Source organism: Puma concolor, chromosome A1 (assembly GCF_028749965.1).
Source record: "Puma concolor isolate L17-30 chromosome A1, mPumCon1.1.hap2, whole genome shotgun sequence".
Classification (NCBI taxonomy): domain Eukaryota; kingdom Metazoa; phylum Chordata; class Mammalia; order Carnivora; family Felidae; genus Puma; species Puma concolor.
This window is the reverse complement of record NC_141667.1, coordinates 116,696,777-116,712,585: the sequence shown is the minus strand read 5'-3', so window position 1 is coordinate 116,712,585 and position 15,809 is coordinate 116,696,777. Positions and strand designations below refer to the sequence as shown.

Below are 15,809 nucleotides of genomic sequence, written 5' to 3'. Positions count from 1 at the left end.
AAAATGCTATGTCTGACAGGCAGATTTTCAATGAAGACAGAAAAGAAGTTAATCAAGCCACTGTACCTAGAAATTTCTTGCTGCTACAACAAAAATATTGGTAACCTCCAACTTGCTGATGTGTTTCTCGCTTTCCCTGGTGCTTATACAACATCCTTTTTCACAAAAATCCTGCTCTACATTCCAGTTTCACTCAATATTACCAAAGGCTGAGCCTAAGGATCTTCTCTACTATGGTTAATTATTTTGTACTGGTTCTCAAAATTTATTAAATATTATTTAAGTGCCAACCAAGCATAGTTAAGCATAGTTCTAAACATTTAATAATAATTAAGACATAGAAACTGAAGGATCATAATCTGCTGGAGGAGATTATAGGATCATAATCTGCTGGAGTAAGCAATCCCAGTCCAGGGGGAAAAATAGAAAAAGAGAGTGAGTGCTTATAAAAAACAGTGGGAGCAAGAAAGAGTGGACAGACTTGTGTGGTGTTGGGTACGTGCGTGCAGTGTACTGTGTGATCAAACAGAAGGAGAAGCTAACCCATGTCTGGCAGACCACTAAAGAAGTAACACCTGAGGTGAATCCTAAAAGATACAGAGGTAGACAGATATGGGAAAAAGTAGGAAAGAAACAGTGTTTCCAAAAAATATGTAAGAACACGTAGAAAGAACAAGGAGAGAGAGCATGATGTGTTTTTGAAAACTGTAAGTAGTGGGAAAAGTGGTAATATTATAAGGCAAACATGGGCCAGGACACAGAAGACCTCACATGCCAATGAAGGATATGATCCAAAAGGGAAGAACCCCCAGTCTCAGACTCTTCTGCTGATTCCTTCTCTAATTTCAACCCTCAAATATCAGAGTTACCCAGAATTTAAGCCAGTGGCATTTTTTCTTCTCTATCTAGAGTCATGGTCTTGGTGGTCTCATCTAGTCACATAAATTTAAATATCATGCATATGCTGATGGCACTTAAACTATCTCCAGTCTGAATTTTTTTTTTTTTTTTTGAGAGAGAGAGGAAGCATGAGTGGAGCAGAGAGTCAGAGAGTGAGAGAGACAGAGAGACAGAGAGAGAGAGAGAGAGAGAGAGAGAGAGAGAGAGGGAGAGAATCTTAAGCAGAATCAAGCAGGGCTTGATCCCATTACTCTGGGATCATGAACTGAGGCAAAATTAAGAGTCAGACACTCAACTGACTTAGCCAAACTCTCCCACCCATTGCATCTCTTAGACTTCAATGCTTACCATACTAATCACACCAGCCTCTTCACAGTTCCTGAAACACTATAAACAAACACCTGCTCCAGGATCTTTGTTAGTAATTTCAGGTAAAAACAAAGCCTCTGAAGGCCTTTCCCTAAATACCTTCATGGCTTCTTCTTTCAGGTCTTTCCTCACTTGTGGAATAAGGTATTTAGCTACCCTTGACAGCATAGCTAAAATTTCAACCCAGTTCTTTACCCTTGTCATTTCATAGATCTTCTCTGCTTTACAAGATCTCCTTAGCATTTATACTCTCCAACACAATACATATTTATTTATTATTGGTAAATATATTTTATTGCCTCCAGTAAATTAAGATCCACAAGAGGAGGGACTTTTGTCAATTTGGTCACTCTTATATTCTCAGGGCATAGAATAGTACATGGCGTATTGTAAAAGCTCATTAGAGGGCACCTGGGTGGCTCTCATGATCTCACAGCTTGTGGGTTTGAGCCCCACATTGGGCTCTGTGCTGACAGCTCAGACCCTAGAGCCTGCTTCGGATTCTGTGTCTTCCTCTCTCTCTCTCTCTGCCCCTCCTCCACTCACACTCTGTCTCTGTGTCTCAAAAAATAAACAAACATTAAAAAAAAATTAAAAGCTCATTAGAATACGATGAGTAAAGTATGGTGTAACACTTTACAGAAAAGTTTATTTTGAAATAATTTTTTCAGGTAAACTCTATCCCCAACGTGGGGCTCAAACTCATGATTCCAACATCAAGAGTCGCACACTTACCAACTGAGCCAGCCAAATGCCCCATTATTTTGAAATAAATTAGAGTCATATAGAAGTTAGAAATATAGTACAGAAAGTATTCCCATTAACACTCCACTCAGGTTCTACAATGACATCTTATATAACCATACTACAACCATTGAAACTTGTATTACCTTTATAATCAGAAAAAAAGTGAATGAAAAATTATGGGGATAATGCTTTCAACTTTTCTGTACATTTAAAGTATTTAAAATAAAACTTGGGGGGAGAAATGATGGAGGGAGTAATCAAAGTATCAAATACTGTACAAAATGAGAAGCAACCTGTACAAAAATCAACTTAGGGTGTTAATCTGGTTAATTTGAGTTATCCTCAAACCAATTAAAAATTTTTCAGGACAGAATGATTGTGTCAAGTGCTACTGCAAAGACAAATGAGATGGGAACTGATCAATGAAATGACCACCAATGACTTTGATATGAGTAGTCTCAGTGGAGTAGTAAGGGCAAAAGCCTGTCTGAACTGGGATCAAGAGAAAAACTGGATACGATGAGTATAAATAATCCTTGCAAAGAGTCTTCTGTAAAAAGGAACAAAAGAAATGGAGTGGTAGCTAAAGAGGTAAGTGTAAATAGTCTACAAAGTAAAAAAAAAGCATAACAAACACAATCACCTGTAATCCCATGAATGGCTTCATTCTCTTGTAAGAAAACATGAGATTCCATTGTTATAATTTTAAAATTATAAATTGCTATAATTTTAAAATCTGACAATACCAAGCACTAGTAGGAGATAATGTAATGGAAACTGTTATACAATATAGTGGAAATGTAAACTGATAGAATTCCTGTAGAAAAGAGTTTGGCATTATCCAGTTAAGTTGAATATACACATACACCACTACCAGGCAAGTGCACTCCCAGGAATTTATCCTAGAGAAGTTCTTGCACATGTATGCTAAATACACATAGACTAATGCTTATAGGAATGTTATTTGTAAGATCTCCACACTGGAGACAACTCAAATGTCCAACAACAGTAGAATGTATACATAAACTGCAGATACTCATAGAATGAAATGCCAGAAAGCACTGGAAAGAACTATTGTTACACACAACTTGGGTGAAAATTATAAACAAAAATTCCAAAATAATACATACAGTATGATCTCATTTACATGAAGTCTACAAAAATGTAAAACTGATTTCAGTATTTTAGGGATACAGAGACAATAAATAATGAAAAGTAGGGAAATGGTCACACAAATGGGAGAAGAGTGTTTACCTATAGAGGAAGGAAGAGTGTTTGGTGAAAGACATATGAGGAACATATGAGGTGCTGTTATATCTAGACCCTCGTGTTGGTTGTACAGGTACTGGCTTTATAATTATCTTTAAAATTGTGCTTAAGAGCTATACAGTCTTCTGTACACATATGTGATTAAAGACTTTAAAAACGGGTCTTTAACACATTTTTTCAAAATTTAGTAATGAGATCAAAAGGGACCATAACATCTTCTGTATCATACAGAAATTTACTGGTTATAGGAGTGCCTAGGTGGTTCGGTTGGTTAAGCATCTGAGTCTTGATTTGGACTCAGGTCATGATCTCACGGTTCCTGAGTTTGAGCCCTGCATCAGGCCCTGTGCTGCTAGCACAGAGCCTACTTAGGATTCTCTGTCTACCTCTCAAAAATAAATAATTAAACACACACACACAAAAAGACATTTATTGGTTATCTTTTGGCAAAATACCTTAAAGAGTGTCAAACTTAAATACAAGTTATCTACTTTTTGCTATAAAAAGTCAACTGTGGAAGAGGGCAGGAAGATGGCGGCGAAGGACGATGCTGGGTTCACCGCGTCCTGCTGATCGCTTAGATTCCACCCACATCTGCCTAATTTACCCCAATAACCACCAGAAGACTAGCAAAACAGACTCTCTGGAGCCAAGTGTAGACTGAGAGGCCCACGGAAGGGGGTAGGAAGGGCGGAGAGGCGATGCGCGCTATACAGACTGGTGGGAGGGAGCCAGGACAGTGGAGGGGCAGCCAGCCCACCACGCACGGCAGAGCCCCAAGTCTGGCTTGCAAAAGCAGAGGGGCTGGACGGAGTGTGTTCTGACAACCAGTGGGACTTAACATATGGAATGTTATAAGTCAACAGCTCTGCTCGGAGAGCGGGAGGGAGAGTTGTTGAGCCCGGGAGGACGGAGCTCAGCTTGGTGGGGAACAAAGGCACTGGGAAGGGCCATCTCCCTCACCCATCCCCCAGCCAAAATCCCAAAGGGAGCCAGTTCCTGTCACAGAACTTGCTTGCACCTTGCAAATACCCAACGCTGTGCTTCTGTGGATCCATCCCTCCAATGGGTCTGCCTCCCTCCCGGTGCCACAGGGCCCCTCCCTAGTGGACCACCAAAGGCAGAGTGAGCTGACCCTCCAGCCCCTCCAGCCCCTCCAGCCCCTGTGCGCCTTGCAGATCCACCCCGGCTAATACGCAAGATCCCATCGAAGCCGTACCAAAAGACTAGTAGTGTGCAAGTAGCCCGAACAGAAGCCACACCACTCCACAGTGAGTCCTTCCCCTGGGAGAGGGGAAGATAAGGTACACACCAGTCTGACTGTGGCCCCAGCAGTGGGCTGGGGGCAGACATCAGGACTGACTGCGCCCCGCCCACCAACACAAGTTACTCCAGACAGCACAGAGGAAGAGCCCTGCAGTTCCACACCACTCCAGGGACTATCCAAAATGATGAAATGGAGGAATTCTCCTCAAAAGAAACTCCAGGAAGTAGCAACAGCTAACGAATTGATCAAAAACGATTTAAGCAATATAACAGAAAATGACAGCAGAGAATCTATTTGTACAGAGATCAAGGGACTAAGAAACAGTCAGGAGGAGCTAAAAAAATGCTATAAATGAGCTGCAAAATAAAATGGAGGCAACCACAGCTGGGATTGAAGAGGCAGAGGAGGAATTAGGCGAATTAGAAGATAAAATTATGGAAAAAGAAGAAGCTGAGAAAAAGAGAGATAAAAAAATCCAGGAGTATGAGGGGAGACTTAGAGAACTAAGTGACATAATTAAGCAAAATAATGTATGCATAATTGGGATTCCAGAGGAGGAAGAGAGAGGGAAAGGTGCTTAAGGTGTACTTGAAGAAATCATAGCTGAGAAGTTCCCTGATCTGGGGAAGGAAAAAGGCATTGAAATCCAAGAGGCACAGAGAACTCCCTTCAGATGCAACCTGAATCGATCTTTTGCATGACATATCATAGTGAAACCGGCAAAATACAAGGATAAAGAGAAAATTCTGAAAACAGCTAGGGATAAATATGCTCTAACATTTAAAGGGAGATCGGTAAGACTCATGACGGATATGTCTACTGAAATTTGGAAGGCCAGAAAGGAATGGCAGGAAATCTTCAATGTGATGAACAGAAAAAATATGCAGCCGAGAATCTTTTATCCAGCAAGTCGGTCATTTAAATTGAAGGAGAGATAAAGGTCTTCCCAAACAAACAAAAACTGAAGGAATTCAGCACCACTAAATCAGCCCTACAAGAGATCCTAGAGGGGATCCTGTGAGACAAAGCACCAGAGACATCACTGCAAGCATGAAACCTACAGACATCACAATGACTTTAAACCCGTATCTTTCAATAATAACACTGAATGTAAATGGACTAAATGCTCCAACCAAAAGACATAGGATATCAGAATGGATAAAAAAAACAAGACCCATCTATTTGCTGTCTACAAGAGACTCATTTTAGACCTGAGGACACCTTCAGATTGAAAGTGAGGGGATGGTGAACTATCTATCATGCTACTGGAAGTCCAAAGAATGCTGGACTAGCCATACTTATATCAGACAAACTAGACTTCAAATTAAAGGCTGTAACAAGAGATGAAGAAGGGCATTATATAATAATTACAGGGTCAATCCATCAGGAAGAGCTAACAATTATAAACGTCTATGTGCCGAATACGGGAGCCCCCAAATATATAAAACAATTAATCACAAACATAAGCAACCTTATTGATAAGAATGTGGTAATTGCAGGGGACTTTAATACTCCACTTACAACATTGGATAGATCATCTAGACACAGTATCAATAAAGAAACAAGGGCCCTGAATGATACACTGGATCAGATGGACTTGACAGATATATTGAGAACTCTGCATCCCAAAGCAACAGATATACTTTCTTCTCGAGTGCACATGGAACCTTCTCCAACATAGATCACATACTGGGTCACAAAACAGCCCTTCATAAGTATACAAGAATTGAGATCATACCATGCATACTTTCAGACCACAATGTGAGGAAGCTTGAAATCAACCACAGGAAAAAGTCTGGAAAACCTCCAAAAGCATGGAGGTTAAAAAACACCCTACTAAAGAATGAATGGATCAACCAGGTAATTAGAGAAGAAATTAAAAAATATATGGAAACAAATGAAAATGAAAATACAACAATCCAAATGTTTTGGGATGCAACGAAGGCAGTCCTAAGAGGAAAATACATTGCAATCCAGGCCTATCTCAAGAAACAAGAAAAATCCCAAATACAAAATCTAACAGCACACCTAAAGGAAATAGAAGCAAAACAGCAAAGACACCCCAAATCCAGCAAAAGGAGAAATAATAAAGATCAGAGCAGAAATAAACAATATAGAATCTAAAAAAACTGTAGAGCAGATCAATGAAACCAAGAGTTGGTTTTTTTGAAAAAATAAACAAAATTGACAAACCTTTAGCCAGGCTTCTCAAAAAGAAAAGGGAGATGACCCAAACAGATAAAATCATGAATGAAAATGGAATTATTACAACCAATCCCTCAGAAATAATCAGGGAATACTATGAAAAATTATACGCCAACAAACTGGACAACCTGGAAGAAATGGACAAATTCCTAAACACCCACACACTTCCAAAACCCAAACAGGAAGAAATAGAAAGCTTGAACAGACCCATAACCAGCGAAGAAATTGAATCAGTCATCAAAAATCTCCCAACAAATAAGAGTCCAGTCCCAGATGGCTTCCCAGGGGAATTCTACCAGACATTTAAAGCAGAGATAACACCTATCCTTCTCAAGCTATTCCAAAAAATAGGAAGGGAAGGAAAACTTCCAGACTCATTCTATGAAGCCAGAATTAGTTTGATTCCTAAACTAGACAAAGACCCAGTAAAAAAAGAGCACTACAAGCCAACATCCCTGATGAATATGGATGCAAAAATTCTCAATAAGATACTAGCAAATCGAATTCAAAAGCATATAAAAAGAATTATTCACCATGATCAGGTGGGATTCATTCCTGGGCTACAGGGCTGGTTCAACATTCGCAAATCAATCAATGTGATACATCACATTAATAAAAGAAAAGATAAGAACCATAAGATCCTGTCAATCGATGCACAAAAAGCATTTGACAAAATTCAGCATCCTTTCTTAATAAAAACCCTCGAGAAAGTTGGGATAGAAGGAACATACTTAAACATCATAAAAGCCATTTATAAGAAGCCCATAGCTAATATCATCCTCAATGGGGAAAAACAGCTTTCTCCCTGAGATCAGGAACACAAAAGGGATGTACACTCTCACTGCTGTTGTTTAACACAGTGTTGGAGGTTCTAGCATCAGCAGTCAGACAACGAATGGAAATCAAAGGTATCAAAATTGGCAAAGATGAAGTCAAGCTTTCACTTTTTGCAGATGACATGATATTATACATGGAAAACCCGACAGACTCCACCAAGTGTCTGCTAGAACTGATACATGAATTCAGCAAAGTTGCAGGATACAAAATTAATGTACAGAAATCAGTTGCATTCTTATACACTAATAATGAAGCAACAGAAAGACAAATAAAGAAACTGATCTCATTCACAATTGCACCAAGAATCATTAAATACCTAGGAATAAACCTAACCAAAGATGTAAAAGATCTGTATGCTGAAAACTATAGAAAGCTTATGAAGGAAATTGAAGAAGATATAAAGAAATGGAAAAACATTCCATGCTCATGGATTGGAAGAATAAATATTGTTAAAATGTCAATACTACCCAAAGGTATCTACACATTCAACACAATCCCAATCAAAATAGCTTCTAGTTCTCGAAGCTAGAACAAGCAATCCTAAAATTCATATGGAACCACAAAAGACCCCGAATAGCCAAAGTAACATAGAACAAGAAAACCAAAGCCAGAAGCATCACAATCCCAGACTTTAGCCTCTACTACAAAGCTGTAATCATCAAGACACCATGGTATTGGCACAAAAACAGACACATAGACCAATGACATAGAATAGAAACCCCAGAACTAGACCCACAAAAGTATGACCAACTAATCTTTGACAAAGCAGGAAAGAATATCCAATGGAAAAAAGACAGTCTCTTTAACAAATGGTGCTGGGAGAACTGGACAGCAACATGCAGAAGGTTGAAACTAGACCACTTTCTCACAGCATTCACAAAAATAAACTCAAAATGGATAAAGGACCTGAATGTGAGACAGGAAACCATCAAAACCTTAGAGGAGAAAGCAGGAAAAGACCTCTCTGACCTCAGCCGTAGCAATTTCTTACTCAACACATCCCCAAAGGCAAGGGAATTAAAAGCAAAAGTGAATTACTGGGACCTTATGAAGATAAAAAGCTTCTGCACAGCAAAGGAAACAACCAACAAAACTAAAAGGCAACCAACGGAATGGGAAAAGATATTTGCAAATGACCTATCGGACAAAGGGCTAGTATCCAAAATCTATAAAGAGCTCACCAAACTCCACACCCGAAAAACAAATAACCCAGTGAAGAAATGGGCAGAAAACATGAATAGACACTTCTCTAAAGAAGACATCCGGATGGCCAAGAGGCACATGAAAAGATGTTCAACGTCGCTCCTTATCAGGGAAATACAAATCAAAACCACACTCAGATATCACCTCACGCCAGTCAGAGTGGCCAAAATGAACAAATCGGGAGACTATAGATGCTGGAGAGGATGTGGAGAAACGGGAACCCTCTTGCACTGTTGGTGGGAATGCAAACTGGTGCAGCCGCTCTGGAAAGCAGTGTGGAGGTTCCTCAGAAAATTAAAAATAGACCTACCCTATGACCCAGCAATAGCACTGCTAGGAATTACCCAAGAGATACAGGAGTACTGATGCATAGGGGCACTTGTACCCCAATGTTTATAGCAGCACTCTCAACAATAGCCAAATTATGGAAAGAGCCTAAATGTCCATCAACTGATGAATGGATAAAGAAATTGTGGTTTATATACACAATGGAGTACTACGTGGCAATGAGAAAGAATGAAATATGGCCTTTTGTAGCAACGTGGATTGAACTGGAGAGTGTTATGCTAAGTGAAATAAGCCATACAGAGAAAGACAGATACCATACGTTTTCACTCTCATGTGGATCCTGAGAAACTTAACAGAAACCCATGGGGGAGGGGAAGGAAAAAAAAGAAAAAAAAGAGGTTAGAGTGGGAGAGAGAGCCAAAGCATAAGAGACTCTTAAAAACTGAGAACAAACTGAGGGTTGATGGGGGGTGGGAGGGATGGGAGGGTAGGTGATGGGCATTGAAGAGGGCATCTTTTGGGATGAGCACTGGGTGTTGTATGGAAGCTAATTTGACAATAAATTTCATATAATAAAAAAAAAATAGCTAAATTATGGAAAGAGCCTAAATGTCCATCAACTGATGAATGGATAAAGAAATTATGGTTTATGTACACAATGGAATACTACATGGCAATGAGAAAGAATGAAATATGGCCCTTTGTAGCAACATGGATGGAACTGGACAGTGTTATGCTAAGTGAAATAAGTCATACAGAGAAGGACAGATTCCATGTTTTCACTCCTATGTGGATCCTGAGAAACTTAACAGAAGATCATGGGGGAGGGGAAGAAAACAAATGGTTAGAGAGGGAGGGAGCCAAAACATAATAGACTCCTAAAAACTGAGAACAAATTGAGGGTTTATGGGGGGTGGGAGGGAGGGGCGGGTGGGTGACATTTAAAAAAGTTATAATTCTAAAGTAAATTATTAGATAAGACTATATCTAATGTTTCTCTCCCCTTTGCTTCCTTGTACCCTGGTTACTTTCCAAACTGACACTTCTGAAAAAACTGGTCCAGAAGAACTTCAAGACCTTCCTGAAATATTTAGTGCCCCTTAAATGGAGGGTTCAGACTAGGTGGGCAGCTCCTCCACTCTGGCCAGAAGCTACGGAGTTGTAGCAGTTTTGATTTCTCCCACAATTAACTTGGTAGGGATAGTTCTGTCTATTAAGTTCTCCCCTTCCCCAGCAGAGAGATTAGCCACCTCTGAAGATGCAACTGTCTTTCCCCCACCTTCTCCAGGTGTGTATATGTTGGGGAGTAAATGCTAGAACTGAGCTGAAAGTAGAGCCAGAATGATGTAAGAAACGAAGGAGGAGAGAGTGGGGGATAATTTGGAGAGAGAACCAAAAAAGGGGAACAAAACTACTCGTTGTTTTCAAATTAACAGTATTAAAAAAACACTAGTATTTTGGATTTTAAAAATAGCACGGGATACTAGAATATACAAAATAGCACTGCAATCACTCAATGTAAGAACTGAGTGACATCAGGGAGGATGAAAATCTACCAAGTAAATTTCAACAAAAACTTCCACATAATTGCTGGATGAGACACAAATAAACTTCAAATCAGTTTGAATTACTGTGTAGCAAAATACTATAAAATATTTTAAAGTAATAGAGTACATTCACTTATTGATAATACACATAAGTTTTAATATACTGTTCATAAATAAAATTATCAAGATTATATCTTATAATTTCTATTTTATGTTTTATAATGTACATAATAATGTTCAGAAGTATAAGTACATACTTTGCAAATGAATACCCACACGTATGTACACACATACACATATTCAGTCCCATCATTTTTAGATTATTTTATTTTATTTTTTAATTTTTTTTTTTTTTAACGTTTATTTATTTTTTTGGGACAGAGAGAGACAGAGCATGAACGGGGGAGGGGCAGAGAGAGAGGGAGACACAGAATCGGAAACAGGCTCCAGGCTCTGAGCCATCAGCCCAGAGCCCGACGCGGGGCTCGAACTCACGGACCGCGAGATCGTGACCTGGCTGAAGTCGGCCGCTTAACCGACTGCGCCACCCAGGCGCCCCATAGATTATTTTATTTTTTAACTGATAAGGGTGGTATGATGAAAAAAGTAAATGTTAATTAACCCCTGGTTGAAAGTTATGGGTTCCTTATTTTAGAATTCTAAGCTTTATTTAGCTGTAAGAACTTCATCAATACCATATGGACACAGAACTTCACCTGAATATTAATTCTCAGGCCTGTGTATCTTAATTAAATATGGTTCTGCTAAGAATGAATTTCAAAATTCTTGAATTCAATGCAATTCAAGCTTTCACATTTTGGTTTAAGAGAATCTGTAAATTGTTTTAATTCTACTGTCCTAAAAACAATTCTTTTAGGGCCACAAAATGAGCAGTAACAGCAATGTGAGGGTTTTTGTTTGTTTTTAGTATCAGCACTGAATTGAGGCTAAAAGAATTTTAAAAAATTTCAAGTTAGAAGCACTTGTATATAAATACTAATTTATAGTTCTTCAATTTTTCTCTAGGTTGAAGTAAAACAGTAACACCACCACACTCCATCCTTTCTTCTACCTAGAAAAAGCAGACCCAAAGGGAACATGGTGAGTAACTTCAACAAAGAAAGATTAGGAATGTGGGGAATCTGATTTTCAGTCTGTTAAGTCTGTTAACAATTCTCTAGTTGTATACCTGCAATTGGTTTCATCACTTTTGCAGTAATTATACCATTGCACTAAATGCCTTTTGGCCATATACTTGGATACGTTAAAAATACTGAATAGACAGAGAAAGATGCCAATCCAATTCTTCACACCCTTTCCTCCCAATAAGACCTACTTGGACTTGACCCTAATGAGCACCGGTCAAACCAACTGGGATACTTCTTTCTTCAGGCTTCTCCAAATAACGTTAATGAGGGAGGAAGGGAAGAAAATAAAGCAGAACTAACTCCAAGGTGACAAATAGCAAAATCAGATATAACATATAGATCTAGGGAAAACAGAAAGATCTAGGAAAAGAAGTGGAAGCAAATCATGTAAGCAGATAGGGATACAATAGAGAAGTTGAGCAAACAAAGACATTTGGAAAAAGAGGAAGGAGGAAAAAATATATAAGAACAAATATTTCAGAGAATAAAAGGATTCCGATGGGACTAGAAATAAGATCCCATTTAAAGCATTTCTAGCTTAAATAGCATTCTCTTTAAGCATTTAGCAAAAAAGTGTTCCAGTGGGGGAAAAAATAGTGGAACATAGGGCGAAGGGTGAGAGAAGTGGACTGAAGAGGGAAAGGAGAGGGAAGAGAGTAGGAGGAAAAAGAAGGAAGAGAGGGAGAGTATAGAAAGTAGTGCTACAACCAGCATGTTGGCCATCTGCTCTATGCTTCTGCTAAATCCCTTGTCCCATCTACTTAACACAGACGGCACGTTCCTCAAAATGTAATTTATGCAGGTCTGGAAACCAATCTTCCTGGGAAAACTACTTTTCTACCTTTTGTTGTACATCTCCATAATCCCAAACTATGAAACTACTAAGGCTCAGTAACCACTTCCAATCACTATTATTGGGCCAGGATCTACCCTTACAAATAAACTCCTCACTTTGCTTTGTCAGTCCTTCTCTCCCCTAAAACCACAATTATTGCTATTCAGTATTATTGACAGATGAAACAGAAAGAGGCTAGCTTACATGTGTGCAAACTAGTTCACATTCTAAAAATCCAGGGGCCATAGCAACATGTATTGTAAGACATCAGGAATGTTGCTTATTTTGTTTTATTTTTTTAATTTTTAAAATGTTTTTATATTTTAATTTTTGAGTGAGAGAGAGAGACAGAGAGAGAGAGACAGAGACAAAGCTTGAGCAGGGGAGGGGCACAGAGAGAAGGAGACACAGAATCTGAAACAAGCTCCATGCTCCAAGCTATCAGCACAGAGCCCCACACAGGGCTTCAACCAGTGAACTACGGGATCATGACCTGAGCTATAGTTGGACGCTTAACTGACTGAGCCACCCAGATGCCCTAGAATGCTGCTTATTTTAAATATCTACTTCTACTCCACTGGCTTACCAGACCTCTTGCAATGTTACCAATTACAAAAATCTAACTTTCAGGTTATGCTTTTGTATTTCCAGGTTTGCCATATTAAAATGCAAATAGCCATAGAAAGATAATAGACGAAATCTCTGACACATTAGATTGCTTTCCATTAAAATACCAAACAGAGAACAGATCCATACAAGAACAGGACAGATAAGTACTGGTAAAAAGGGCTAAGGAAAAGTATGGTTTACCAAGCATTGCCTAAAAGAAAACTCCTGAGTGAATTCTTGCCCTGGGGAACACAGGGCATTCAGAGAAGAGCATGAAAGCTCTAGGACCTAGGAAAAATGGAAAAGGAAATATTGGTAGAAGAAAACTGAAAAAGGAGAGCTCAAAACAAATTAACCACTTCACAATTTGGTTTGAGGCTGGCTGGACTGTTCAACTCCCAAAGGGCATAATTCCAGAGTCGCAGCACAGTATGAAGCAATCCTGAATACCAGCTCTATCTTGGGTTCCAGAAAGTCTGGGAAAAGCAGGAAAACAATCTCTTAGATGAGTGATTGCCAATGGAATATATCACATATGGCATAGGAGATTTCTAAACCTTTCTGTCCCTCCACCCACATTCCTAACTCCACCCCAAACCAGGTGAAAACTGAAGGGGGAGGAGAGGTGTGTAGAGAGAAAAGTGTACACATGTAGTCTGTAGCCTGCAGATGTTCCTCAAATGATCCAAATGGTAATGCCATGTATTCCTACTCTATGGTGACATGCTTCCTCTGCCATCTGACTAATTAGATCCCACTTCCACCAATGTGATTGGTGAATCGGTTTTACGAACTCTTTTGAACTGATACATGATTTTGCTTGCCACCTAGTGGAGATAAAATTAATCACAAGCTGAACTGAGGCTAAGTAATCTAAAAGTATCCAATAGTTGTTTGCTATACTCTGACAGCCTAACATAGTTTCCCAAAGGGTGACTACGTGTAAGGATTTTTAGGTGGCACAAGGATGAATGCTATCTTAACTACTTAATATTTACCACAATGCACGTTAGAATAAAGTATAAACAATACTTAAAGCACATGATTTCACAAACATGCAAAGATGAGGGTAAATTAAGCCTAATTTTAAAAAGTATAGATTTTAAAAATATATCTAAATTATATTACACAGGTAATACTATAATGGGACACCATCAAAACTATACAGTGACTCAAAAATGACCAATGTTTTAGAAATAGTTGTCTAAGCTGGTTCTTCTGATAGAAGATAACTTCCCTCAGTATGTCTATTTTTTATGCACATAAGTAATATAATCTTTTTATAGAAATAACAAAGTTTTTAGGTACTCCTACTTTTTTTCTCATCAAATAATAGTTTGTTTTTTTAAAGAGAAATTATTTCACAGGGAAATTATCATTCATTACTGCTAAGTCTCTATAAATATTTGCCTTCCTTAAAACATGCTTACCTATGTAGTTATCCCATGATTGTCAATAGTTGATTCTTTCTCATTTTGACAAGTTTTATTACAGAAAATATATTTCCATTTAATCTACACAGTTAAACAAATTCTCACAGAACTGTCTGAACTCCTGCCAACTTATTGCAATGGAATGCACTTTAATGACCTATGTTCTATTGTCACAGTGGTCAATTATCATAGAATTTACAGGTTTTAAGAACATCTTGAGCATTCAATAAGCATTCATGAGTTCTTGTATTCACTTGATGTTGGAATAAACAAGTGAAAATTGTGAGACTCATTTCATTATCTTCTCTGATGGCTACTATATTTCTCATAAGACAATTTTCACATTGCCATCTCTAGTTTCAAGAAAGACTGAAGAACTAAGTATCTGGATAATAGAAATAGGATTATCAAGACTAGTTTAAACCAATCCTCCTGTATCTCCTGGATTGGAACCTATTGCCACAGTCAACAAAATTAAAATCCTGTTAGCAAGGAATAGGTAGGGTGGTTGAATAGTTGTTGGGTATTTACCACACAGCATCTGCCACACCGCCCACCTCCTAACTTTCTCTCTGAGGAGGCAACCACTCTTACAGTTTACTACTTACTCTTCCAGAGTCACTTATACATATTGTATCATATACAGTTTTTTAAATTTATTTTTACCCAAACTATGGTACTCTATACACACTATTCTTCATTTTTTTGATTTAACAAAGTAAGTTGAAGACTTGTTCCATTTTAATATGTAATAAAGCCACTTCTTTCTTTTTAATGGGGGAAAAATATTCCATTGTATCATATGCCAAAATTAATTCAGTCCTGTAAAAAAAGACATTTTGATGGTTTTAAATATTTTACTATTATTATAAAATAATGCATTAAACAACCTTGTACATATATTATTTGACATCGTGAGTTCATGCTTACAAGTAGTGAAATTCCTGGGCCATATAAACTTTGGAATTGGCTGCTGGCATTTTGGGGCTGGGGGAAACACTAAATTATGGACTAAAATTAAAGAGCATGACATTGTATTATTGTATTTTAGAATCCTTCCACTGAGTGCAAATTATGCTTTTTCATTATATGTCATATTTTACCAATTCTAACATATATACATTTCTAAGATACGAATGCATCTCATAATCC

At 38.3% G+C, this 15,809-nt stretch overlaps 1 protein-coding gene across 6 annotated transcripts in view; it reads right to left on the bottom strand.

The window, feature by feature from the left end:
• The window catches only part of SLC38A9 (solute carrier family 38 member 9), an 82,414-nt gene that overhangs the window by 51,682 nt on the left and 14,923 nt on the right, over positions 1-15,809 (bottom strand). Inside the window, exon 1 of one of the 6 annotated variants that reach the window (XM_086700856.1) lies at positions 14,655-15,298. The exons of the other annotated variants lie outside the window; for them this stretch is intronic. The gene's annotated coding sequence lies outside the window, so the exon portion shown is untranslated. Of the gene's footprint in view, positions 1-14,654; positions 15,299-15,809 lie in introns of those variants that run through there. 6 annotated transcript variants of the gene reach the window in all.